The sequence below is a fragment of the Rattus rattus genome, chromosome 4 (assembly GCF_011064425.1).
Source record: "Rattus rattus isolate New Zealand chromosome 4, Rrattus_CSIRO_v1, whole genome shotgun sequence".
Taxonomy (NCBI): domain Eukaryota; kingdom Metazoa; phylum Chordata; class Mammalia; order Rodentia; family Muridae; genus Rattus; species Rattus rattus.
The window spans coordinates 118,130,131-118,149,658 of NC_046157.1; positions in this window are offsets into that span (position 1 = coordinate 118,130,131).

Below are 19,528 nucleotides of genomic sequence, written 5' to 3' on the forward strand. Positions count from 1 at the left end.
TCATAGTTAAGACAAGCACATGGGTCTCTGACAGCTCAACTTGATGGTGAGAACTGGAGAGGATCCTGCAGCAGAGAAATGACTTTAAGCTACACACTAACGAAATCTGAATTAAGTATGGAGTTTTTGTGAATAAAAATGTCTAAACATCACTTCGTTAATTATTAAAAATGCATGGTGCTAATATACAATATTAATTACTTCAGAATGCAGCATTGGAGGGGACTACTATTTTGTAAATTTCTCTGCAAATCTAAAATTATTCCACAATAAAATTTCCTCCTGAACAGTGCAAAATCAACGCTTATGTAAAAGGGCAGAACAATTGCAGACCAAACTAAGTCAACATTTGAGGCTGTAAGAAAATGACTGCTACTCTTAAGGAAAGTTTTTAAAAGATATGCAGATGCCTCTGTAATAAGAACTCACACACAAGGAAACTTAAAAAGAACTATAAGTAGCAAATCATGAAAGAGAGAAAGAAAGAAAGAAAGAAAGAAAGAAAGAAAGAAAGAAAGAAAGAAAGAAAGAAAGGAAGGAAGGAAGGAAGGAAGGAAGGAAGAAAGAAAGAAAATGATAATTTTCATGCCACAAGTAAAATGTATATTCGAACAGTTAGATGGTATTCCGGAAAAAAAAACAATAATACAGATGAGAAAATTTAATGAGGTTACTATAATGAAAAATGGGAACAAAGATTAACTTTCTAAGATGTAATAGACACATAAAACATGCAAAATATCGATAAGAGGGTATATCATTTAAGAGAAAAGTTGGTTATTTTATTAGTTAAATTTCCATTTAAAAAGCAAACTGGGGAAGAATGTGTTTATTTTGGCTTATGATTCCATAGGACCAGTGTATCATGCTCACTATGACGGCGTGACATGGCAGTACAGTCATGACGTGTGCTTCTTCATGAGAGACCCTGAGTACAGGCTACATGTCCATAGTAAAAGGAATGGGTGACAAATAATTCAGAGTCCATGAGCTATTAGGGGAAATGCTCTCCAGAGGATATCTTATCATATTGAGAGGAAGCTAGTGTGTGTCATATGTATAGCATATGCTCCTATTTTACCATGTGCCTGGTTACAATTTGCCTTTTAATCAGTGCTATTCTGCTTACTTATAAAACAGTATGTGTGCATGATTAGATATATTCTGCTGTTTGGTTCCTACTTATCTCTTCTCTCTGTCTATCTCTGTCTGTCTCTGTCTCTGTCTCTCTCTTTGTCTCTCTGTGTGTATCTCTGTGTGTCTCTGTCTGTCTCTGTCTCTCTGTCTCTATTCTTCTGCTTCTCTTTTTTCACCCTGTTTCATGTTTAACAAACATTTAAATGTAGCTTTAAATGTATCTTCTTATCTATTTCAAAATCTTCATTTCTTAATGGCTGCTCTTAGTAGTATAATATCTCTTTCTTACTCCAAAAGTGGACTTCAAGTTAATATTGACAATTCCCTGTTTTGAATAAAGTAAGTCTATTGTAATATAGCCTTGCTTTCCTTTCCGTCTTTTTGTGCTATGTTTATGTAATAGATGCAGATTGTATGTATATCTGTCAAAAAACCAAACACTGGACTGTGATAGTCACTCTCTTAGGCAGTCTTACCCTAAAATAAAAATGCTATTTGGCTACTATATTCGTCCAGAACTCAAATTTTCACTTTCTGTAGCCATCTGTATCAGAAAATATTAAATGAAGAATTCTATAAATAAGGAAGTTATAGCCATACATTTACACACCACAGAGCAGAGAATGATCAGACTTCATACCCTGCCCATGCCCACCATCTTCCCCTACCTCCAGGATTGATTGCTCCCTCTCTTTTTTCCTACAAGTTTCTTCTTCACATTCTGTTGTTGTTTTTGTTGTCGTCGTCATTGTTGTTGTTGTTGTTGTTCTGAATTCTTTTGGGAGTTACTGGCATTGTCTGCATGACTATGGGTCTGAACTATCTCTTAGTGCCCCAGGGACTTTGCAGTGGGTACCCTACTGAAGAAAAGGATCATCTCTTCTCTCCAACCATCAATACCCAACAGCCCAGCTTTTCCTGTTCTCTCTCTGTGTTTGCTTATGCCAGTGCCATACAATATTGATTACCGTGGCCTTTGGTATATTTTGACGTTAGGAACTTGTTAATCACCCTGCTTTGACATTATTTGGAGTATCTGGAGCCTGCTGATATTCCCCTGAAGCTTTAGAGTGGACCTTCTTTATTCTTAACTTTAATTTAACTGTTCATTAACTTTTTAATTGATAGATAAAACAATGGGTTTTGTTACATCATTTTCATGAATACGTATGAATGAATGAGTTATGAATGAATGATTCGTGAATGATTATGAATTGCTGAGTTATTCCCTAACCAACTAATTTCCCCATTCTGTTTGCTCACCTCTACTGTCCCCTCCTTCCTCCCAATTTGTCCCATTTGTGATTTAATATTGCATGTATGTATGTATGCATATGTGTATGTATATATGTATGTATACATGTATGTATGTATATATGTATGTATGTATGTATTGTTAAATCCTGATGATGTTTTTTTTTTTTATTAACTTGAGTATTTCTTATGTACATTTTGAGTGTTATTCCCTTTCCGGTTTCCGGCAACATCCCCTTCCCTCCCCCCTTCCTTATGGGTGTTCCCCTCCCCACCCTCCCCATTGCCGCCTCCCCCGACAGTCTAGTTCACTGGGGGTTCAGTCTTAGCAGGACCCAGGGCTTCCCTTCCACTGGTGCTCTTACTAGGATATTCATTGCTACCTATGAGGTCAGAGTCCAGGGTCAGTCCATGTATAGTCTTTAGGTAGTGGCTTAGTCCCTGAAGCTCTGGTTGCTTGGCATTGTTGTACATATGGGGTCTCAAGCCCCTTCAAGCTCTTCCAGTTCATTCTCTGATTCCTTCAACGGGGTCCTGTTCTCAGTTCAGTGGTTTGCTGCTGGCATTCGCCTCTGTATTTGCTGTATTCTGGCTGTGTCTCTCAGGATCGATCTACATCCGGCTCCTGTCGGTCTGCACTTCTTTGCTTCATCCATCTTGTCTAATTGGGTGGCTGTATATGTATGGGCCACATGTGGGCAGGCTCTGAATGGGTGTTCCTTCAGTCTCTGTTTTAATCTTTTGCCTCTCTCTTCCCTGCCAAGGGTATTCTTGTTCCCTTTTAAAGAAGGAGTGAAGCCTTCACATTTTGATCATCCGTCTTGAGTTTCATTTGTTCTAGGCAACTAGGTAATTCAAGCATTTGGGCTAATAGCCACTTATCAGTGAGTGCATACCATGTATGTCTTTCTGTGATTGGGTTAGCTCACCAGGATGATATTTTCCAGTTCCAACCATTTGCCTATTTAATTTCATAAACTCGTTGTTTTTTTGATAGCTGAGTAATATTCCATTGTGTAGATGTACCACATTTTCTGTATCCATTCCTCTGTTGAAGGGCATCTGGGTTCTTTCCAGCTTCTGGCTATTATAAATAAGGCTGCAATGAACATAGTGGAGCACGTGTTTTTTTTATATGTTGGGGCATCTTTTGGGTATATGCCCAAGAGAGGTATAGCTGGATCCTCAGGCAGTTCAATGTCCAATTTTCTGAGAAACCTCCAGACTGATTTCCAGAATGGTTGTACCAGTCTGCAACCCCACCAACAATGGAGGAGTGTTCCTCTTTCTCCACATCCTCGCCAGCATTTGCTGTCACCTGAGTTTTTGATCTTAGCCATTCTCACTGGTGTGAGGTGAAATCTCAGGGTTGTTTTGATTTGCATTTCCCTGATGACTAAAGATGTTGAACATTTCTTTAGGTGTTTCTCAGCCATTCGGCATTCCTCAGCTGTGAATTCTTTGTTTAGCTCTGAACCCCATTTTTTAATAGGGTTATTTGTCTCCCTGCGGTCTAACTTTTTGAGTTCTTTGTATATTTTGGATATAAGGCCTCTATCTGTTGTAGGATTGGTAAAGATCTTTTCCCAATCTGTTGGTTGCCGTTTTGTCCTAACCACAGTGTCCTTTGCCTTACAGAAGTTTGTAGTTTTATGAGATCCCATTTGTCGATTCTTGATCTTAGAGCATAAGCCATTGGTGTTTTTGTTCAGGAAATTTTTCCAGTGCCCATGTGTTCCAGATGCTTCCCTAGTTTTTCTTCTATTAGTTTGAGTGTGTCTGGTTTGATGTGGAGGTCCTTGATCCACTTGGACTTAAGCTTTGTACAGGGTGATAAGCATGGATCAATCTGCATTTTTCTACATGTTGACCTCCAGTTGAACCAGCACCATTTGCTGAAAATGCTATCTTTTTTCCATTGGATGGTTTGGGCTCCTTTGTCAAAAATCAAGTGACCATAGGTGTGTGGGTTCATTTCTGGGTCTTCAATTCTATTCCATTGGTCTATCTGTCTGTCCCTGTACCAATACCATGCAGTTTTTATCACTATTGCTCTGTAATACTGCTTGAGTTCAGGGATAGCGATTCCCCTGAAGTCCTTTTATTGTTGAGGATAGTTTTAGCTATCCTGGGTTTTTGTTATTCCAGATGAATTTGCAAATTGTTCTGTCTAACTCTTTGAAGAATTGGATTGGTATTTTGATGGGGATTGCATTGAATCTGTAGATCGCTTTTTTGGTAAAATGGCCATTTTTACTATATTAATCCTGCCAATCCATGAGCATGGGAGATCTTTCCATCTTCTGAGGTCTTCTTCAATTTCTTTCTTCAGAGTCTTGAAGTTCTTGTTGTACAAATCTTTTACTTGCTTGGTTAAAGTCACACCGAGGTACTTTATATTATTTGGGTCTATTATGAAGGGTGTCGCTTTCCTAATTTCTTTCCCTGATGATGTTTTTTCAAATGTATATTTTATTATTATTTGTGTGTGTGTGTGTGTGTGTGTGTGTGTATGTGTGTGTCTGTGTCTGTGTGTGTCTGTGTCTGTGTGTGTCTGTGTCTGTGTCTGTGTGCGTGTGTGTGTGACTTTGCAAGTGGGACTATCAGGAGTCAGTTCTCTACTTTTGTCATCAGTTTTATTAATAAGTGCCTTTCCCTACTGATCCATCTCCCTGATCCTGAGAATGTGTTTTCCATTTTAATAAACAAACAATTTTGCTTCTGATACTGGTCACACTGAATCTGCAAATGTCTGGGAGATTGACATCTAAAATACAGTTTCTATATATATGGGGGGAGTGGCTTTTCATTCATTTTTGAATTTGGTTATTATGTTGAAATTTTTTAATTTTGGGCTAAAGTCTTTTGCCTCTGTGGTAAATCTAACATCCAATTATTTTCTCTTTTTAGGATATGCACATAAAGTTGATCTCTTAGTAGCCTAACCAAGTTGCCCATTGTCAGTTTATAAAAACCAATAGACAGAGAAAGCTGGTGATGGATTCCTATAATCCTCCTAATCTGGAGGCTGCACAGCAAGCAACTGATTAATTCTTCCTGGTGTTGGGTCCTGTGTCCCCCACTTACCTAAGTTCATTTTGTAGTCCTAATCATAGTGTTTGCAATTATGTGGCTTATGCTACTAAGTATTACGGCTTCTGAGGGAAAAGAAATGTATCTTTCCTTTTCTAAATGTAAAAGTCTTTTGTTTGTTTTTATTGCCTGGTTGTCTAGGCTAGAACTTCCAGGATTATGTAAAATTAAAGTGAACTTTTAAGTCATCTTTTTGTTCCTCCCGATGCCAATAACAATGTTCCATTTTTCACCATTTTCTATAATAGTGGATACACATTCTTATTTTCTCTTTATCATGTTTGAAATCTGATTCTATTTCTTGATTTTTTTTTACAAAGAGCATCATCCAGTTTTGTCAGAACCTTTCCCAGCTTTCACTAGTCTCATGCTCTATCACAATAATAGGGTGTATTTTATCACTTGATTTTCATATTTTGAGCTATCCTTGCATTCTTTGGATATGCAATGGTATATTACTATTGTAACATGTTAACATATTCCATTTTCTGGTATGCTAGGGAACATTTCCCATCAGGATTTATAGGGATATTGATCAGGTTATTGATATACTGCTGTATCTATAAGAGTATCGATCCACAGTTGCATTTTTCCTACTTGACTTTCATTGTGAGCCAACACTAACTTCATGAGGAGTTGAGAAATATCACCTTCTGTTTCCTTTTGAAGGAGTTTGTGTAACATTGGTTTTGACTTTCTTTCAATATTCTATAAATTCTAACCCTAAAGCTGAATGGACCTAGGAAATCTAATGATAAATGTTTACCATTATTATTATTATTATTACTATAATTATTACTACTTCATCAATAGTGTGTCAATAGGTTTCTTAACCTTGATATTTGGAGGGAAATTCTAAGAAGGATGAGAGGCAGAGTGTAGCTTAGCAAGTTAAATATAAAACAAAACAAAACAAAACAAAACAAAAATTAAAGCAAGCCACAATGTGTCTACAATTTGCAGATTGACTGGGAATAGACTAAGTAGCTATGATTGCCAAAGAGGTTGGCACTCTTAAAGGAAAACCTCATTTTCTAAAAAGTGACTTGATGAAAAGCCTCCACCTATAAAAAGCTTGTAAAAATTCAAGCTTACGAAAATAAGAACAACACTCCCCCCTTTAAAACTTATTAAGAATATTGCTGAGGGGTTCTCTGACCCCAAAAGTCCATCTAGGAAAGCATTTCAAATTCAGGGGCAAGGGCACAAAACGCTTCTGTGGCTTTGGTAGAATAAGGCCACTATACCTTAATATCAGAGTATAAATTGTCAACCTTGTATATAAGGTGCTATTTTGTGGCGAGGTTAGCTGCAAAAGGGAGAAGATCCTGAAGGCTTATGCTCACTGCTTAGACTAGGAAGAGGGAGGGTTTGACTCAGAGTGGACATGGCCTGGACTCTGAGTGGACATAGCTAGTCTCAGAACGATGAGGCCAGGCAATGGAGGACCTCAGAGCCATCACATGGAGCTATGATGGTGGAGCCTAAGTTGTATTGCAGACATCAGGAAATGGATATGCACGACACATGAAGTATTCATACGATAAAACTATGGGACTTGAGTGGAGACTGGTCAAGAAGTGGTCATATATTCCAAAGTAAGAGTGCTAGGTCCTTTGGCCAGAGGATGCCATTAAGATTTCCAAATGTTAGATATGGACGGACAAATTTGACAGGTTCCTCACTGACAGTTTCCATCACTTCTATTTTTGACCATTCTTTCCATAATATGCCCCCATTTAAACTCTTTTTGAAGTAAGAGAGTCTGGTGTGTAACATTGTTTACTGATCTATGCAATTAGAAAAATGTTCTAGTAGCTCATAATTAAGAAATGATTTTGACTCCTAGAAGACACTTTAGATTTTAGATGTATTAAGTGTTGGAATTAGAAAAGAATGAGAACTTTTGACATTGGATGGAAATATGTAGTGAGAATTTTGGTGTCTTTACAAACACAGCAATATTACAAGAATATATTTTCATTTTAACTCCAGGTGTGTGATATGGGGCTGCTTCAGAGTATCCACAGCAGCTGACTATGATTTGCCTCATGCTGGTTTTGACCGCTGCACATAGTTTCTGGGAGCTTGTGAAGTTTGGAATTCTGGGAACTGTTCAGAGAGTATATAAATCCTGGAGCCCCTATTGAAGGGACTGCTTGGGTGGTTGGTGGTTGGTTGCTGTTGGTTGTGGTTTGTTGTGCTTTTTCAAGTAACAGAGTGGAAAGGGACAAGAAAAAGAAATTATATATATTGACAGTGAATATCAAATTGCAGGAACTAGATGTCCCTAATCAGCAGGAATTACTTTAATGATACTGTTGACTATTTTCCTCTTTATTTTTTTCTCTTAACCAGTGTTAGGGGGATAGGAACGGTGGAAAAAGAAGGGTGGTGAGGGTGGAAGGCAAAAGAACTCACAAAATAGTAAAACTTATTTTTGGACTATGAGCCTATGGGAGGTGGGGATGGAGTGTTTCGATTTAAATGACCTTCATGGACTTGAGTGTTTGAACATTTGTTCTGCAGATAGTGGAACGGTTTAGGATGTTGTGGAACCTTTCATAGGTGAGGACTGGTTTGTGGAGGTAGGTCACTGAGGATAGCTTAAACTTGTAACCTGGCTTTAGTTCTAATTCTAATCTGGGTCAGTTTCCTATCTTTTGCAAGCGACCAGGAACAAATTCCTAGATGAAGGCTAGAACCACAGACAACATGTGTTCTCCCTGATGAAACCGTGAACAGAAGGAAACTCTTCTTCCTCTAAGGTGATTTATTTTGGGCATTTGGTCATAGAAAAAGTATCTCACGTACTCCAACATCCTAATTTCAAAAATCAAAGATTCAGATGGCCATAGCTGAATGCACCCTGATTTACGTGATGTTTGGAACCACTTGGTACACACATACTCTCTTAACCATTAGATGACAAAGACTGCCTTAGGCACCCATGGCGGTGTACAACATTTATTCAATTTGACTCTCTTGGACACTTAGCATTAGCTAGCTGAAGACTAGGGACATGAAATTTTAGCTAGTTGCATTTTCTTTAAAATAATGGTTTATGTAAAAATTTAAAATTTGTATATAGAAGTATACATTTACCCATATTCCCAGAAATGCTTATCATCAGGTTTTCAGTATCTTTTGGTGATTTTGGTGAATAATTCCATCTTATTATTTAAATTTACATCACATAGGTGTCTGTATATGGCCTTGGTATTCAGTCTTGACATTTTATTCTATTACCATTGGTCTAAACTACAGGCTTATGTTTCTTGTTAATTTTCATTTGTTTTTCTTTTAAAGTTGGAGAGTTAGAAAGATAGAGAGATAGGTAGACAAGTAGATAGATAGGTAGATGAATAGGTAGATGGTAAATGATAGATAAATAGGTGATAGACACATAGATTGATAGATAGATGGTAGATAGATAACTTGTTCTTTGGCATTCTATTCTGTGAAAACACACGTTCCATAGATATATTATTGTACTGCTAAACAGTTTCTCTATGCAAGTTTTCACTTTATTATTTGTGTATTCAGTCTGGGAATTAATGTAGTGTTACATCCAAGAAAAGACTCTGGAGTCAGACTGTCCATTTCTAAACCTTAATATCTTTGGCCAGCCTGGGAGTCAATAAGTTAAAATACAGTAGGTAATATTTCTGTTATTATACAAATAGGGATTCTTAACTCATGGAAAATCTAGGCAACATAAATAATAGCAAAAATAATAAATGCTTCAAAGCTTTGATTATGGCATTTCATATGTCTGTAGGTCTATACTTTTTATAATGTTTTCACAAGTATTTCAAGAACTAAATTTGTATTATTTTACCTCTTTTTTTATACAAAAACACATTCAGTATTCTGAATATTCTTAATATTCTTAATAACTATTCCCAATATGTGTCAATGTCTTTCATTTTCCCCATCTGGTGTTCTTATATTATACTTGAATCAATACTACCTGTAATTTTAATTGGCAAATTCATTTATTCCTACTATAACATTGTTTACTGATTTAATTTCTCCAGGCTAATCACATATTTTAATCTTTTAGAATTTGTTTAATGCTATTCTTATCTTTAAACAACTTTGGTTCTCCACCTATATATACCAATTATTAATACAAGAAAGTATTTCCATTGGAATTGTGTGTATGAGTATGTGTGGTTTCTGTGTGTGTTAGTGTGAGAATATTTGTGTGTGTATGTATGTGAGTATGTTTGTGTGTGTGTGTGTGAGTGTGGATGAGTGTATATGTATGTAAGTGTGTATGTGATTGCATATGTATGAATGTGTGTGTGCATGGGAGTGAGTGTGTATGAGTGTGTGTGTATGGGTTTGTGATTGTGTGATTATATGTGAGTATATGAATGTTTGTGTTGTGTGAGTTTGCATGACTATGTGTGAGTGTGTTTGTACACATTTGCCACAGAGCTATCTTGCACATTGACCTTAAGAATTGTCTACCTTGTTTCTTGTGACAGAGCCTGTAACTGGCCAGGAACTTTCCAAGAGGGCAGCGAGCCCCAGGAACCCACCCACTTCTCCCTCTCCCTCTCCCTCTCCCTCTCCCTCTCCCTCTCCCTCTCCCTCCCTCTCCCTCTCCCTCTCCCTCTCCCTCTCCTCTCCCTCTCCCTCTCCCTCTCCCTCCCTCTCCCTCTCCCTCTCTCTCCTCTCCCTCTTCCCTCCCCTCTCTCTCTCCACATAGTCGAATGTGTGCTACCATTCCCAGCATTTTACATCGACTCTTGACTTGAATTCAGGTCCTCTTCCTCGCAAGACCGTTCTTGCATACTTTATGGACTGAGCTGCTTCCTGGCCCTGTATTGAAATTTGGACATTTATTGAAATTTATGAACATTCAAAAATTCTCTTCAGAAGTTCAACTTTTACAATACATCTTTCATTTTTTATAGCAAGCAAGTACCTTTGTAAATCTATTTATGATCATGTGTAGATTATACGGCATCCCTTGAGACTTTCTTGTTAGGGATATATGTGCAGGTTCGTAGATTCCTGTGTTTCTGTAAGTTAGGTCTTACACATGTTTTTTGATTAGTTATTCCTGATGCAATTGAACCTTTAATGTTGTGTTGCACAGTGCCCTCCTGCTGGATCTCTATTATGTCCAGACAGTTTTGGTTTGTGCCTTTGGAGTCTCGAGTTGGCTCTGGTATGGCCCCAGACAGGGCATCTTGTCCATTGAGATCTTTCATAATGGGATTTTACGCTTCATGTTACAATGCACTGTCCAGGACATTCTCTACAGCATTAAACAGCATTGGAGATGCTTTCATTTATTCATTTCATTTATTCATTTTAAAATAGTTTTATCTGCAGATATGAAATTGATGCAGACATTTAACAACTGCTGATTCATATCCCAAATACTTTCTTCTGGTTTTGCCATGCAAAGTGTTATGAAATAATGTATAAAAATCTACTGATATTAAAATTCCCTTTTGCCTGTTATATAAAATACTCACTGGTTAATTTATTTTGTATTTCCTATTATATATTCCTATTTAAACTATATGCTTAATTTATTTAATCACATAATTTATACTGAGCGTCAACCTTGATTATAGGACACATTAACCATGTATGAGAAACATTCCCCAACAACAGTGGCCAAATGTCTAATTCATCATTTTCAGCTGATTAATTCCTGTATCTTTATTTCTACTTCTTATTCTATTTCTACAAAAAAAGCGTAAATGAGGTCAACTTTCTGAGTGTTGCAACATGATCTGGTAGAGATATATTTGGATATTGTTTCTGCCTCTCCAGTATTTAGTTGAATAAAATTAATTGATATTATGTTTTTAAAGGGATCTTAGTTAGTGGAGTTCCTGAAAAAGAGAGTGATATTTTTTTCTTCATTACTCCGTTGTTCCCTTCTTCTCTTCCTGTTCTCTTCTTCACCATCTCTCACCCTCTCTTGCTCCTCACCCTCCATTCTTTCCTTCCTCTATTTTCAAGGGAATAAGAAATTTGCCCTGCAGTGGTCTAACTAATCCCTAACTTCTGACCTTCAGATCCTGTTGTGGTGGTAGCTTGCAGGCTCATGGGTGTGTAGTCTGTGTTCAACTGATATATAGAGATCAAGGGAACAGGATTAGTTGACAAGCACCTGAACTAACGACAGCAGAAGGACAATCTTGCTTGGAAAACAATAAATGATTTTATTAAACAAAGTTTAATGACAAGCATCTATGTGTCATAGCTGCTCATGACTCATAAGAAAAATAAAAGAAAATTCAGTTCAGGCATTCAAAGCAGGGGTAGATTTCCAAGGAAGTCACATATGTAATCAGAGTTGGTTGATAAGATGAAAAGTAATACATACAATTAGAAAAAAATTGGTAGACAATACTAGCAGTGGCTATGGAAATTAGTTAAGGCTGCAGAGGGTGCTGGGCATTTACTCTGCCTGGTATATTTCTCACTACTAAGTCCCCGTGTAAGGAGTTATGTTGATTTCCATTTGTTGCTTGGCTTGGGCACTTAAATTCACAGATCATCACATCTTTACTATTCCTCTAGTCATCTGTGTGCTTATTTGCTTGTGAATATATGTCTTTAAATTCACCAAAATGTAGTGAATTTATGGGCCTCTGTTTGGTTCAACAGGAAGTAGATCAAACTGGGTCACTAACCTGATAACATTTTGTGCTGGGGGACACGACTATGAACCGAAATCTCTGGGGCAACTAGCAGTCACAGGACAAATTACGTTCAACCTAAACTTATAATTGACTGCCTAAGAGACCAGTACAGAACGAAAGGAGGGTCTGTGAAGCTGTACTTGAGTTGAGGCTTAAGGAATGTGTAGGGTAAGAGAAGGAGCAGAGGTTACAGCAGAGAGGTCGACATGGATAAAGATTTTTCTGACAGAAACAAGGTGCAAGAGGGCAAGAAAGAGAGGGAAGGGTTAAGAGACACCACTGTGGCATGATGCTGAAGGGTAAAGAAGAGCTTGTTCTTCCTGGGTCCTAATGACCTTGTATGAAGTCCCTTGACACCGTAGGGAGCTTAGAAGGCATTGAACATAAGAGGAGACAACTGATTGCAAGGTAGCTGCAGCTTGCCAAAAGCATTTAGTGTTCCCAGGCCCCCATACCCTATAGCCAACACCCTGTGTTGAATTTATTCTTTCTGCCTTTTGCACTGGCTACAGACCCCACTGAGATCCTCAACAATGCATAACCTGTAGTTTCTATCTGTTGACATGTCCTTAAGTGCTTTACATATATAAATTGTAAATTTTCACCATTCTTATAGTTTAACATCTACTAAGATCTCCAGGGTATAATCAGGGATTGCAGGGACTGAATACCTTACCTAACTTGTCTGATGTCACAGAGATCTAACATCTACCATTAATTTAAGTTTCACTCACCCCTGGCCCTTTTTTCACATTAATTCGATCTTTTTAATGATTTCTACAAGATATCATATTAGATTTATTGAACCAAACATTTCACCTTAAACTAGGCTGATATTTAAAACTTCCTACACGACATATGATTTTTCAGTTTCTGAATTTTTCTAGTTTGCTTTCCATGAAAATATAGAGAGGCAATTGGTGTACTGAAAACAACCTCATAGGCATCTTTATTTTAATGAAATAATTGAAGATTTTAGGGACATTTGGGCTTATAATAAAGCATCTCATGACAAAGTATTCATCTCTCAGAATGATCTTGATAAGTTTTGAGTCATAAAGTGTTGAGATGTCCATGTAGTTATAACTTTTTAATTTACATATACTTCAAATGTCAATAGGTAACATAGGGTTCTGTTGCATTTGCTGTTCCCAAAATAGCATTCTATTCTAAATGTATTGAAAATGCACAGTATCACTATCCTCACACAGTATTTGTAACAGTTGCACATTTGTGAATGTAATTTAGACCACAACTTTTGATCTACACTATTTTAATACAATTTATTTCTGTTCACCTTATAGAGAGAACGTTTTTTTTCCCAAAATGGAAAACAATGTGGTATTCAAAATATAGAGCTACTAGTTAAATGCAGATTAATTTTTTAGCAAGAATTCCTATGCAGTAGGCAGATAGTTCCCACATCCCATTGTGATTGACAAGCCTGACATATGGAATAGTTCACAAATTCCCAGGTGACTGACAGATGGAGAATAGAAAGGCGGATAAAGTTGCCTAGAGAGCTGAGGATGATTTCATATTCAGCGGTTTTGATCAAAAGGATTCCAGATCTCACACTAAATTTAGCACCGCTGGCAATTAGTGCGTGATTTATTCAGCCCTTTCATTTGCTGGTTGACAAATGGAAAACAAGCACAAAATTAAAAATAAGTTTTATTTCCAGCATTTCGGATATTTAAAATGTGTGTGCCTTTGTTTGCACATAAATTAACATGAGATGAATTTATAGTGCGATTGAGTCCTGAAATGGAGGAGCAAGCAATAAGTAAGAGTGTTTTTTTGTGTGTGGCGTGCGGGCAGAACAGGTGTTTGAATTAAGAAATACTAATATGTTTAGCAGCATGGCTCCACCTTTAGCTCTGGGAATTGATGCTTTCCTAAATTTAGAGTAGTCGTCCCACAATCTAGAGAGTTATTTTTTTCATAAGCTTCCAACATAGGTGACCATCTGTATGACAATATTAATGTTTTTCCACCTAATAACAATAAAACCTTAAGATACCCTGTCCTGCTGTTTTTTTTTTCCATCATTATATGGCTCTGTTTGCTCTTTGTTTTGGGGGTACCTATGGTAAAGAGACCCCTAACTCTCTCATGTTTCCCCCTCTCACACGCTCAGAACTGGATTTTCTACCCTTTCTTGTGACATTTTTCAAGCTAGTCTGTGCGAAATCCCACTTCCGCTCCCTCTTCTATCTCATGGAGCAAGATGAATTCATTGCATAGCTAGAAACCTTCTGCTGTGTTGCTGAAGTCAGAACACGACCCTACCACATCTACAAGGGAGGACGATGGCAGGACTACAAATAACCTTTCTCAGGAAGCCAGAGAGGCAGGGCATTTGGAAGCACAATGACAAAGGAGAGAGAGAATGAATTGAGTGAACTACTCACTCTTTCTCATCGGGAAGAGTAACAATCATCGTGTCAGAAGACCCTGTGATTTCTGAGTAGGTGTATCTGTCTACCTCCTTTCAGAAATCCTCCGGTTCTAATAGAGATGCTTAGAGAGATGAATGAATTCTCAAAACACATGGAAAAACAGGAACGTGTCTCGGAGCAAGGAACCTCAGCGTTCTTCATTGCACAGTCGTGACTCATAGAGGTGTCCTAACATCAGTGGCAAACCTGGGCAACTGTCTGCAGGTGCTGAGCCAGGAGGAAGGTCCCTGAGATCTGGGGACCGAGAGGGCAGATGTTTGGGCTGCTTATGGGTTTTCTTATTTGATTTGTATTCCAGGTCTGACATTCAACTTTATTTGTATTCGTTATTCACAGTGGGGACCAGAATGGTTTCTAAAATAGCATAAAATCCACTTAAATTATAATGGAAAGAATCGTGCGCAATGTGATGCTTTAATTACTGTTAAGCTAACCTTGGGATATGGGAAATGTCAATTTTCATTGGCCACATGAAGGCTGAGCCCAGGATTTAGCCTGCAGATATGCACAACCAGTAGGGGTGCAGCTCATGGGCACAGCCTGCCTGAAGAGCTCCCACAGTGCTTCAAATCTGCCTTTGCCTCCTCCTCATACACCCTGGGGCACCATCACCTTTTTATTAGTATTTTCTTCCTCCTCTGAAAAGATCTCCCTGACTCTCAGCAGCAGCTGAAAGACATTTCCTTGGCAAATGGCTTCAGGGATGCCATGCAGGGGGTGTTGTTTGTTTGTTTGTTAGTTAGTTAGTTTGTTTGTTTGTTTGTTTGTTGTATTCTGGATGGTACACCTACCCAGACAAGGACAGGAGAGTTCATAGGCAAAGGTCTCTTTTTGCTACTTTTCCTGTTTCCTCCTTGAAGACATTAGCCCAAGTGCCAGATGACTCCATATCCTCTCTTCCACATGCATTATCAGTACTTCTGAATAATCATCGACCAGAAATTCTGGGCCACTGAGGCAGCATCTTTCCAAAGCATCAAGCAACTTGGAAAAACCACCCAAATAAATGGACAGTCTATTTCAAGAACAGGATGGTGTATATGGTACCTCATATGAACCCTATGTCCATCAGGATTAAAAAACAACAGTGCAGGTAAAACTGCTTAGACACAGGTCATACTGTGTGAGACATGGTGACACACCACAGCTTCCACAGTGAGAGTTCTCTTGTGTTTAGTTATGTTTTTTGTTTGATTTTCGGGGCAGAATGTAAGGGCAGAGAACACCTACGGAGGGATGGGGACATGAGTGGAATTGGGGTGAATGATGTGGAATTCACAAGGAATCAATGGAAAGTTAAAGAAAAAGGTAATAAAAGCCCACTCTGAATTTCGATTTATTCCAATGGTGCACATCTAATCTACAGATTAACTATGAGCATATGCACAATTTTCTGTTAATTGACAGGTATACAAATACACAGAGATACATATCCTTGTATAGACATTATTTACTACATGGTTTCCTCCCAATGAGTCTAAAAATCACTGCAATTAAACTTATTCTCTATTTGGGCAAATTTACCAAAAGACATCTTGAGCATATTATTACATTGCTGTCATCAAAGAACTATTCCCTGCCCTCCAAGCCCATTAAAAACATGTATTACCTCATTTCTAGAGAACTGTGCTATGAGATAAAGTGGGGGGGTGTTTCCAATGAAGATCAGACTTATAATGAAAATAGGATGTAGCTGGATGGAAGGGTGGAAGGATGGATAGACTCCCATAGTAGTAGAAAGGTATACAAAATGATAATCATGGAGAATGAATATAGTTCAGGGGTAGCATATTAACCTAGCATTTAGAGGTCCTGGTTAAGTCACAGCAACCTTTTCAATATTAGTGTGCCTACAAAGCAAAACCTTTTTAAAAATAAAAAATTAAGAGTTTAAAATATGTATGTGATACTACTAGAATTTATTTGCATAAAGTGTGTCACTCTCTTCTCAAAAACATAGTCAAGAAACAGCTGGATTTTCCAAGTTTTCTGAGCTCTGGAAAACTGATTTGCAGGACAGAGGAGAATGAGAAGTCAAGCTTTCTCTTGCTAATTGAGAGGCTCTTACAAGGATGCTGGCACATCACACTGACCAGTCTCTCAACCCATACTCACTTCTGTTTGCGGTCAGTACCTCATAAAACATGCTGTTCTGCAGAATGTGTTCATGTCACGGGTCTGCAAAGAGCCACTCCCAGATCAATGGAAGACAGAGAAGAAGAGATATTAGACAAGGAGTTATCACATGCTCCCCTTTCACGACACTACTCAAAATGCTAAGTCAACAAATAAAATCTGATGAAAACATAGGCATTCAGAGGAGAGAATGTATGAAGGAAGACATCGTATAGAGTCAAACAGAAGATGCATAAAGAGGTAGACTCTGTGTCACAGTGTGTGCCTGCACATGCATGTGCACATGTGTGCATGTGAGCATGTGTCTGTGTGTGCATGCAAGCATGCATGTGCACATGTGCTTGCGCATGTGTGCGTGTGTATACTCATGCGCCCGTGTGTGTGTGTGTGTGTGTGTGTGTGTGTGTGTGTGTGTGTGTGTGTGTGTTGGAAATCAAATACAGGACATGTGCATAGGCAAGCATTCTATTACTGGGCTAAAGCCCCTGCTTTTTCCTCAAACTTTTATGAATGTTTTCATCACAAAGAAATGACAACGATTAGTGGAGACAGATATGCTCACCCTAATTTCAGTACTGTGCAATATTTATACACATTGAAGCATCACATGATACCCTACAAATATGTATCATTCTGTGTGTCAGTTAAATATGTAATCACTACAGAACTTTCCAACAGACCAAGTAGACCCTTAAGAACTATTGTTCTTGCAAAAGATTTGAATAAACATTTCACTTTTCCACAATTAAGTGAGACCATGAATCTTGTAATACAAAATGTAAATGAAGACTCTACAGAAACTGGAAAAGGAAAAGCGAGATAGCTGAGGACTCAGATACCTAAGTATATTAGTTAATTCTACATTATTGTGACAAAATATGCCTAATAGAAACCCTGGGAAGACGTAAGGTTTCTCTTTCCATTGATGCTTTAGAGAAATTTAGTTCACCATAGATAAAAGGCAGGATGCTATAATTCCTTCCCTTCAAGGGAGTAGGTGCACGAGGCACTTGGTTTTCACAAACAGGGTAAGTAGGAATGGACCAGAGGTGAATATCATATCCAAAAGTCTGTCATAGACAGTCTTCCCCTGTCATCCCACATGCATTTCCTAATGGTCCAAAGTCTTCAAAACAAACTTCCAAATATGAAATGTGAGCTCCTGGACGACAACAGAAGTTTCACAGGAAATACAGTATACAGCAAGATTTTGTTCTGATACTTATAACTGCAGAAAATTAAACAGAAATAGAAAAAAGAAATAGGTAAAATTTTAAAAATTCAAAAAACAGAGGCCAAGGAAACAGAAAAATACGTCCCTACCAAAGTCAAATATACTTAATGAAACAGCTTCAAAATGGTTAGTCTCAATGGCACCCAGAGGTAATTTCATAACTGGGAAGATTGAGGTGGGAAGATCAGAATTTCAAAGCCAGCCTGGACTGTAAGAGTCCGTCCCAGGTTTTTTTGTTCTTCAAATTGTTTTCTTTGTTTTTATTTGTGTGTGTGTATGTATGTGTTTGTTTATGTGTGTGCTTATAGTGTGATATATATATTGACATATACACATATGTATATATTAACTGCCAAGACATTTAATGGCTTAGCAGTTTAGTAGATATACATATCTACATATCTATATATACATATATATACATGTATACATATATAAACTGCTGAGACATTTATATACATGTATATTTGGCTTAGCAGTTTTGTAGATATATATCTACATACACATACATATATACATATATATTCACATGTACATACATATACACACATAATATATACATATATACAAGCACATATGTACATATACATATATGCATATATACATACATATATGTTTATATACACGTATATGTATATATTATATGCATTGTATGTGTGCATATATATATATATATACACATACACATTATATATGGCTTTGGCTCAGGTTCAGTTCTCAGCATCCATGAGAGGTGGCTTAAAGGATGAACAAAATAGCTTACTAATTTTTTATCGAACATTAATCGCTCGGCTTTTCTGCACACAGGGATAGAACTGCCATGACTCTCTCCAGATATGCAAGCTTAGTGGAGTGCTCTGGATTCTACCTGATAAGGAATTATGGGGTAACTGAATCCTACTGCTTGGTGTGAAAGAGAAGGCTGAGTAGGAAGCTCTATAAGACTCTTCTCACAGGTCGCTTCCATGACAGAGGATGCTGTGGGGAGAAGGATTTGGAAGTCCCTCCACATCCTACTTGGCTGTTGTTGAGGAGGCACAGTGGAGAGTTTAGTTGCCTTCCAATTCAGCAAAGCAATAGAGAGCTAACCTGACAGCCAACCCCACCCCACGTGCAATCACGGGGCCTCCAATGAAGAGCCTAAACTCAATATTTCCAATAACAGTAATAAAAAGTGTTCCATCACATGTCAACAGAAAGTGCGTAGACCAACTGGACTTCCTCTGCACATCCCGTATCTATCAAGAGAAGTAATGCCTCCCTACAATAAAAAAAAAAGTCATAAAAGACAAACATACCACTCAATGCAAATATTTATCTTTTAATGTAAAACTCAAAACGTCTATTTTTTATTAAAAAGTCAAGACTAGCATCAAAATTAATAAAGATCATTGAAATAGAGGTGCCCTATATGTAGATGAACATATGGTGGAGTTGTCTCGCAGGATGGTAAGAAATAGTGATGATCCAGTGCGTAATTGTAAACACACATGGAACAGGAAAAGAGAAAGTCACAGCAGTGTAATAAAAAA